The following is a 7,323-nucleotide window of genomic DNA, read 5'->3' on the forward strand; positions in this document are numbered from 1 at the left end:
TGGGTGACAGAGCGAGACTCCGCCTCAAAAAAAAAAAAAAAAGAAAAAAGAAAACAAGAAAGTGCACGGCTTAAAACCAGGCCTGTATGGTCATGCAGTAAATGAATGTTGCATCCAAAGTCAAGGCCAAACTGTATGCCTTATCATCTCCTCTACACATATTCTGACTGGTTATCCTCAGGTTTCTCCTCTAAGACAGAAGTCCCTGATCTTCAGCCAACATTTTTGGTTACTGTATGGTTGTCCCAATGGAACAATGATGCATTGATGAAAAGACACTAATAGACCCAGGCAAAGGACGTATCCAAGTTCCATTCCTGTGGATAAAAGCTCCAATTTTGTACACTCACGGGTGGGAGATACTGCAGCAAGCTCTGATGGGAAGGTAAGCCTCTGTGGCCTTCAGGTCCCCATTGAAGGAGGCCAACTACTGCTGAGACCACCCATCAGGATGAAATTCCTGACAGGTCACTAAGGCAGACTGCATACAAATCACCTGGGGACCTTGTTAAAATGCAGGTTCAGATTCAGCAAGTCTGGGATGGGGCCTGAGGTTCTGTATTTCTTTCTTTCTTTTTTTTTTTTTTTTTGAGATGGAATCTCACTGTCACCCAGGCTGGAGTGCAGTGGCACAATCTCGGCTCACTGCAATCTCTGCCTCCCAGGTTGAAGCAATTCTCTTGCCTCAGCCTCCTGAGTAGCTGATACTACAGGCATGTGCCACCATGCCTGGCTAATTTTGCATATTTTTTAGTAGACATGGGGTTTCACCATATTGACCAGGGTGGTCTCGAACTCCATCTCAAAAAAAAGTGACCTTTTAGTTTAATTTTATTTTATTTTAGCACCTGACCAACTTGTCACCCAGGCTAAAGCGCAATGGTACAATCTCCGCTCACTACTGCAACCTCTGCCTCCCGGGTTCAAGCGATTCTCCTGCCTCAGCCTCCCGAGTAGCTGGGATTACAGGCACTAGCCACCATGCCCAACCAATTTTTGTATTTTCAGTAGAGACGGGGTTTCACCAGGTTGGCCAGGCTGGTCTCGAACTCCTGACCTCAGGTGATCCACCTACCTCGGCCTCCCAAAGTGCTGGGATTACAGGCATGAGCCACAGTGCCTGGCCGAAACACTTGCTTTTTAACCAGGATGATTTAATACCTGTTTTATATCAAAACAAGGATAGAAATATGGAGATGAGCTTGAAATATATGTGAGTTTTTGAGGTGAAATCCCAGGCTTCAAAGTAATTCCAGGTTTGCTGCTGATGGCCTCAAGTTCGGACTAGGATCTGTCCTTTGGAGGGTTCGGAGAGGTTGTCAGATTTGCAAGTGAAAATACAGGTTACCCAGTTAAGTCTGAACTTCAGGCAGACAATGAATAATTTTTCAGTAGAAGCACTGGCCCAGCCACACAGCAGTGAGTGGCAGATGTCCCCTGAGCCCAGGACTATCTGGATTTTCACCATCATTCTTGGTGTGTAATCCGCCCAGGAGGCCAGATTCCTGGAGAGTTTCAGGTGACCTCAGTAATTCCACAAATCCCTTTAGAGCAGCCCAGGCCACACCTCTAGAGTTGGCTTATGTGAGTTTTGTTTATTCCTTGATTTTTTCTTTGAAAATCTTTGTATGCTTAGGCCCTTATCTCAGAGTTTAGGAGTCAGGTCATAGGCGAGTATCTTAAAATCAGAGCACCTATCTTTTTTTTCCTTTTTATTTTATTATAATTTTATTTATGTATGTATGTATTTTTTGAGACAGAGTTTCGCTCTTGTCTCCCAGGCTGGAGTGCAATGGTGCTCCACCTCTTAGGTTCAAGCAATTCTCCTGCAACCTTTGCCTCTTGGGTTCAAGTGACTCTCCTGCCTCAGCCTCCCGAGTAGCTGGGATTACAGGCGCCCACCACCACACCTGGCTAATTTTTGTATTTTTGATAGAGACAGGGTTTCACCATGTTGTCTAGGTTGGTCTTGAACTCCTGATCTTGGGTGATCCACCCACCTTGGTCTTCCAAAGTGCTAGGATTACAGGTGTGAGCCACCACACCCAACCTGTTATTATTTTTTTAATCAGCTTCTTCAGATTTATTATTATTATTATTATTGTTGTTGTTGTTGTTGTTGTTGTTGTTGTTATTTTCTGAGACAGAGTTTCACTCTTGTTGCCCAGGCTAGAGTGCAATGGCGCAATCTCGACTCACCACCACCTCCGCCTCCCTGGTTCAAGCGATCCTTCTGTCTCAGCCTCCTGAGTAGCTGGGATTACAAGCATGCGCCACCACGCCCAGCTAATTTTTTTGTATTTTTAGTAGAGACAGGGTTTCTCCATGTTGATCAGGCTGGTCTCGAACTCGTGACCTCAGGTGATCCTACCACCTCGGCCTCCCCAAGTGCTGGGATTACAGGCATGAGACACTGCGCCCAGTCAATTTTTGTATTTTTATAGAGACAGGGTCTTGCAGTGTTGCTCAGGCTGGTCTCGAACTCCTGGCCTCAAGCTATCTTCCCACCTTGGTCTCCCAAAGTGCTGGGGTTACAGGTGTGAGGCACCATGCCCAGACTTTCAAGCACTATTTTATTTTTTACTTTTTATTTTTTTGCTTCAGGTTCCTCCAACTTTCTACTTAAATGCCATCGCCTCCACCATCTGTCCTCTCACAGGCCTGCCCCCTTCCCCAACCCATACCACCAGCCCCTGGAAACTTTTGTCAGTTTCCAGTGTCACCCTGAACAGTAGCCACTGCACGGCATTTAGGGAAATCAAGAAAAACAAAGGAGTGTATCTCAAATCACATGAATTAAGGAAGGGCCCGGTCAGGGGAGGCGGAACAGGGAGTGGGTGTGGTGAAGGGTACCCATCCTGCAAGCCCTTCATCTTGTCTGGCCCTAACTCCTTCATGAGGAATCAGAGCACCACCAGACAAGGTGCCTACTGTCACCCCTCCGGCATCTCCCTTTCTGCTTCTTACACCTCCCCCGACCCTGTGAGCAGCTGCAGGTCACGCACTCAGCCTCAGTCAGATCTTTTCTAAGCCCTGAGCCATGCCAGGCAGGCTGGGGCATCCATGTCAACAGCACAGGAGATGACCTCGGCCCAGTTGCCAATCCCACAGCATCCGAATCATCAGCTGCAGTGGGGCAGCCTGACCTGGTCGTGGCTGTGTGTGTGCCTATGTGTGTCAGCGTCCGTGGTCCCCACCCCACGCTGTGGGGGTCCTGGTGGACAGCCTCGCTGGCCACAACCCACTGGGTCAGCAACAAGTAAACAGGATGGACCGATGGCTGCTCCAAAAGCAAATGCCACTCGCTATCTAAACAGGAAGGAAAACGCTCAGCCCATGGGAGGGCTGCCTCCATGCTCTCAGTGATGCAAGAGAGAGGGAAGGAGGAGAGAAAAGAGAAGGGGGAGAAGAGCAAAGGCAAAGAAGCAGTGAAGGAGTCAGGGAGAAGAAAGCAGGGCAAAATTGAGGTCATCACAAAACCAAGGTCTTGGTCTGCTGTTTCCACCAGGTGCCCTGCACCCTCCAGGTCCCGCTCCTCGCCAAGCTTCCCTACCTCCCACATATCGCTCCAGCCGTGCCTCTGGCCAGCCCACCCCCTATCTGACCTCCTGCCCCTCACCCGACCTTCCTCCACCCTCCTGCTAGGCCCTGCCCCTGCTACAGCTTGTCCTAGAAATCCTCAAGGATAAACCCACTCCCAGGGTTCCCTTCCTTTTGCACAGAAAAGTTCCAGAGGGCTGGGCTTATCTTCTCTCCTTTGGGGCGGCTACTGATATCGTAGGATACACAATTTCTCCATTTTCAAGTAGGGACACTAAGCCCTCCATTGGTCCACCCAAGGCCTCCAGCAAATGAGGAACAAATCTAGCCTTTCAGTTTCCGTCCTCTTTCCTGATCCACTTACTGCTGATCTTTCTTGCTTTGCCTCCCCGGGTCTCGGAGGTAACTGTGCCTTGACGGGAGCATCCCAGGGCTGGTGACTCAGGTAGGGGGAGGCTGGGGCCCCCAACTTCCTGGGAGGAGCTGTTAGTTACCCATTAAATAGACCATCTTCTGAGTCACTGGAAGGACTGGGAAATCCTGGAGGTTGGGAGAGGCTGAGTCATCTTTGTCTTTATTTCAGCAGAGAAGAAAAAGGCCTCCCACAGAGAATGGCCAAGCCAGTTCACTGCTATTTCCCAATAGAAATGAAAGCTGGAATTGAGCCATGTGGAAAGATGGACCAAGCCCCAAGAAGGTCTCTGGGATAACCCTGAAAGGGGTGACCCAGGGAGAGAGAGTCCGGGGTCCTTTCAAATCAGGGCAGAAGCAAAGATCAAGATTGGTGAAACCTGATATTCAAATGCAGGTGCGGAAAAAGAATAGGTACATTGAACTGTGTTGTTTGCCTTGAGAAATAATCTTTCATTAGAAAGATTCAGAGTTCCTCTGAATGGCATTCCATGCTTGGAAATTTCCAGGGTTTACTTATAGTTCTGTCCCTGGCGAAGAGAGAGGACACCCCTATAGCTCATACCACCAGGAACTTCTGCCTCCTCGAAGAACTGAAGCCCTTCGCACACAGACGTTGTGGGTCATCTGCATGCCCCGGGCTCCTTTGCCCTAGTTCAGCACTTCTCAAACTTTCAGAATCACCTGGAAAGCTTGTGAAAAACAGATGGCTGAGCCCCGCCCACGGAGTTTCGGATCCAGTAGGTTTGGGGTGGTGCCCCATGGGCATTTGCATTTCTTAGTTTCCTGCTGATGCTGATGCTGCTGGCCCATCAAGCTCACTTTGAGAATCACTGATGGAGTTAGACCCACCTACTACGCTCTCTGCCCACACCCCAGAGAGCTCTCAGAGAGAGAGCGCTGCTGGGGAAATCACTCAACGCTGTCCTAGGGGCTGTCTGTCCCACCCTCCTGTCCCTTCTGAGACACAGGAGGCATCCTGCTCCCAGCAAAAGCCATTCACCCCACTGTGCCCCTCCTCCTTCAGTTCTCCCTCCTCTCCTGTTTCTTCCATCTCTCCCTCTCTCATGGACTGTTCCCATACACATACACGTTTTCCAGCCGCTCTCATCTAAACAAAAAAGGTTACCCTAACCTCCTTATCTGCCTCCAGCAACCACGCCCCTCCTCTGTGATATTCACAGCAAACCTTCTTCAAGGGTTGTGGGTCCTTCCCATCCTCAGCTCCTTCCTTCCCAGCCCACTGCAGACCAGCTTCCTTTCCCAGCACCTCCCACGTGGCCAAATCCGATGGTCCCCACCTTGCTCAATCTCTCAGAAACATCCAGTCCACTGACCACTGCCTTCCTCTGGGAAGGCTTTCTACTCTAGATGTCTCAGACCCTGCACTCTCCCGGTTTTCCTCCTGCCTCACTGGACAACGCTCCTCTGAATGTGGGAGTGCCCATCTTGGTCCTGACCACCTCCCCTTCCCCCCATACTCTCGCTAGCTGCATGGCTTTAACATGGTGTCTGCTGAATCTACATCTAGAGCCCTGGTCACTTGCTAGAGCTTGGATTTTTATCAAACTACCTCCTGAGCACCTCAAACTTAACATGGCCAAAATAAAATTCTTGATTTCTTCTGCCCAACATGTGTGTGTGTGTGTGCATGTAGTAAAAGATACAAAGCACAACATTTATAATTTTAATCTTTTCTGAGACAGGGTCTCGCTCTGTTGCCCAGGCTGGAGTGCACTGGTGCGATCATAGCCATCCTCCTGTCTCAGCCTCTTGGATAGCTGGGACTACGGGTGTGTGCCACCACGCCTGGCTTTATTTATTTATTTGTTTGCTCATTTATTTATTTTTGTAGAGATGGGGTCTCCCTATATTGCCTAGGCTGGTCTCAAACTCTTGGCCTCAAGCTCCCTCCCAAAACATTGGAATTACAGTCATGAAACACTGCGCCCAGCTCATTTTAACCATTTTTAAGTGTGTAGTTCAGTGGCATTTAGTATATTCACAATTCGTGTGACCATTACCACTATCCATTTCCAGAGCTCTTTCAGTAACCCAAGCTAAAATTCTGTGCTCATTAAACAATAACACCACCCTGCCCCCCTTCCAGCCCCTGGTGACCACTATTCTGCTTTCTGTCTCTGGGAATCTATGGTGGGCACCTCACATAGGCAGAATCACACAATATTTGTCCTTTGTGTCTGCCTGCCTGACTTTTCCTCCCTCAAGTTCTATCATCCTCCAAATGCCTAAAAATACTCCCCAGCAAATAGAATTGGTGATTGGCAGGCTGCTCCAAGAAGGTTTCTGAGCTGTTGTTCTTCAGTATTATTATTATTATTTCCTTTTTTAATGAGACAGAGTCTTGCTATGTTGCCCACACTGGTCTTGAACTCCTGGGCTCAAGCGATCCTCCTGCCTCCCGAAGTGCTAGGATTACAGGTATGAGCCACCACACTCAGTCTCTTCAGTATTATTTTTTCAGGCATTTCTGTTTTATTCCTTAAAACTTTTAAATACAGAAAATAAAATAAAAATAACCAAGAAAGACAAACACCATGCTCCTGCTTCTCAGATATGATTATTGTGAACATTATATGTCATTTGTCTTATCATTCTTTTTTTGTAGACAGCCTCAGTGGTTCATACCTGTAATCTCAGAGCTTTGGAAGGCCGAGGCAGGAGGATCATTTGAGGCCAAGATTTCAAGGCTACAGTGAGCTATGATTGCACCACTGCACTCCAGCCTGGGTGACAGAGCAAGACTCAGTCTCAAAAATAAAAAATAAAAAAAAAAAAACAATAAAATCAAAAAAGCAAATAAATACAAGAAATGAAACACTACACGTCAAATTATAGTCTCCTTTAGATCCCTACTGCCAAAGGCAACAACAGATAAATTAAATATGTATCCATTTAATCGGCTTCTTTGGTTTAAACTTACATCATATTTAATCTAATTTGATCAATTTCATCAATTGTAAGATGCACTATTTTTTTAGACGGAGTCTTGCACTGTCACCCGGCCTGGAGTGCAATGGTGCTATCTCAGCTCACAGCTTGAATCCTAGGTTCAAGTGATTCTCCTGCCTCCACCTCCCAAGCAGCTGGGATTATAGGCACCTGCCACTACACCTGGCTAACTTTTGTATTTTAGTAGAGATGGGGTTTCACTATGTTGGCCAGGCTGGTCTTGAACTCCTGACCTCGTGATCCACCCACCTTGGCCTCTCAAAGTGCTGGGATTACAGGGGTGAGCCACCTCACCTAAGATGCACTATTATTTTAACCCCACTTAAAAGGAAAATATTGTCAATTAAATTCTGACACAATCCTTTATCATTCTTTTTTTTTTTTTTTTTTTTTTTTTTT

This window comes from Rhinopithecus bieti, unplaced genomic scaffold, assembly GCF_001698545.2.
Source record: "Rhinopithecus bieti isolate Rb0 unplaced genomic scaffold, ASM169854v2 scaffold_65, whole genome shotgun sequence".
Classification (NCBI taxonomy): domain Eukaryota; kingdom Metazoa; phylum Chordata; class Mammalia; order Primates; family Cercopithecidae; genus Rhinopithecus; species Rhinopithecus bieti.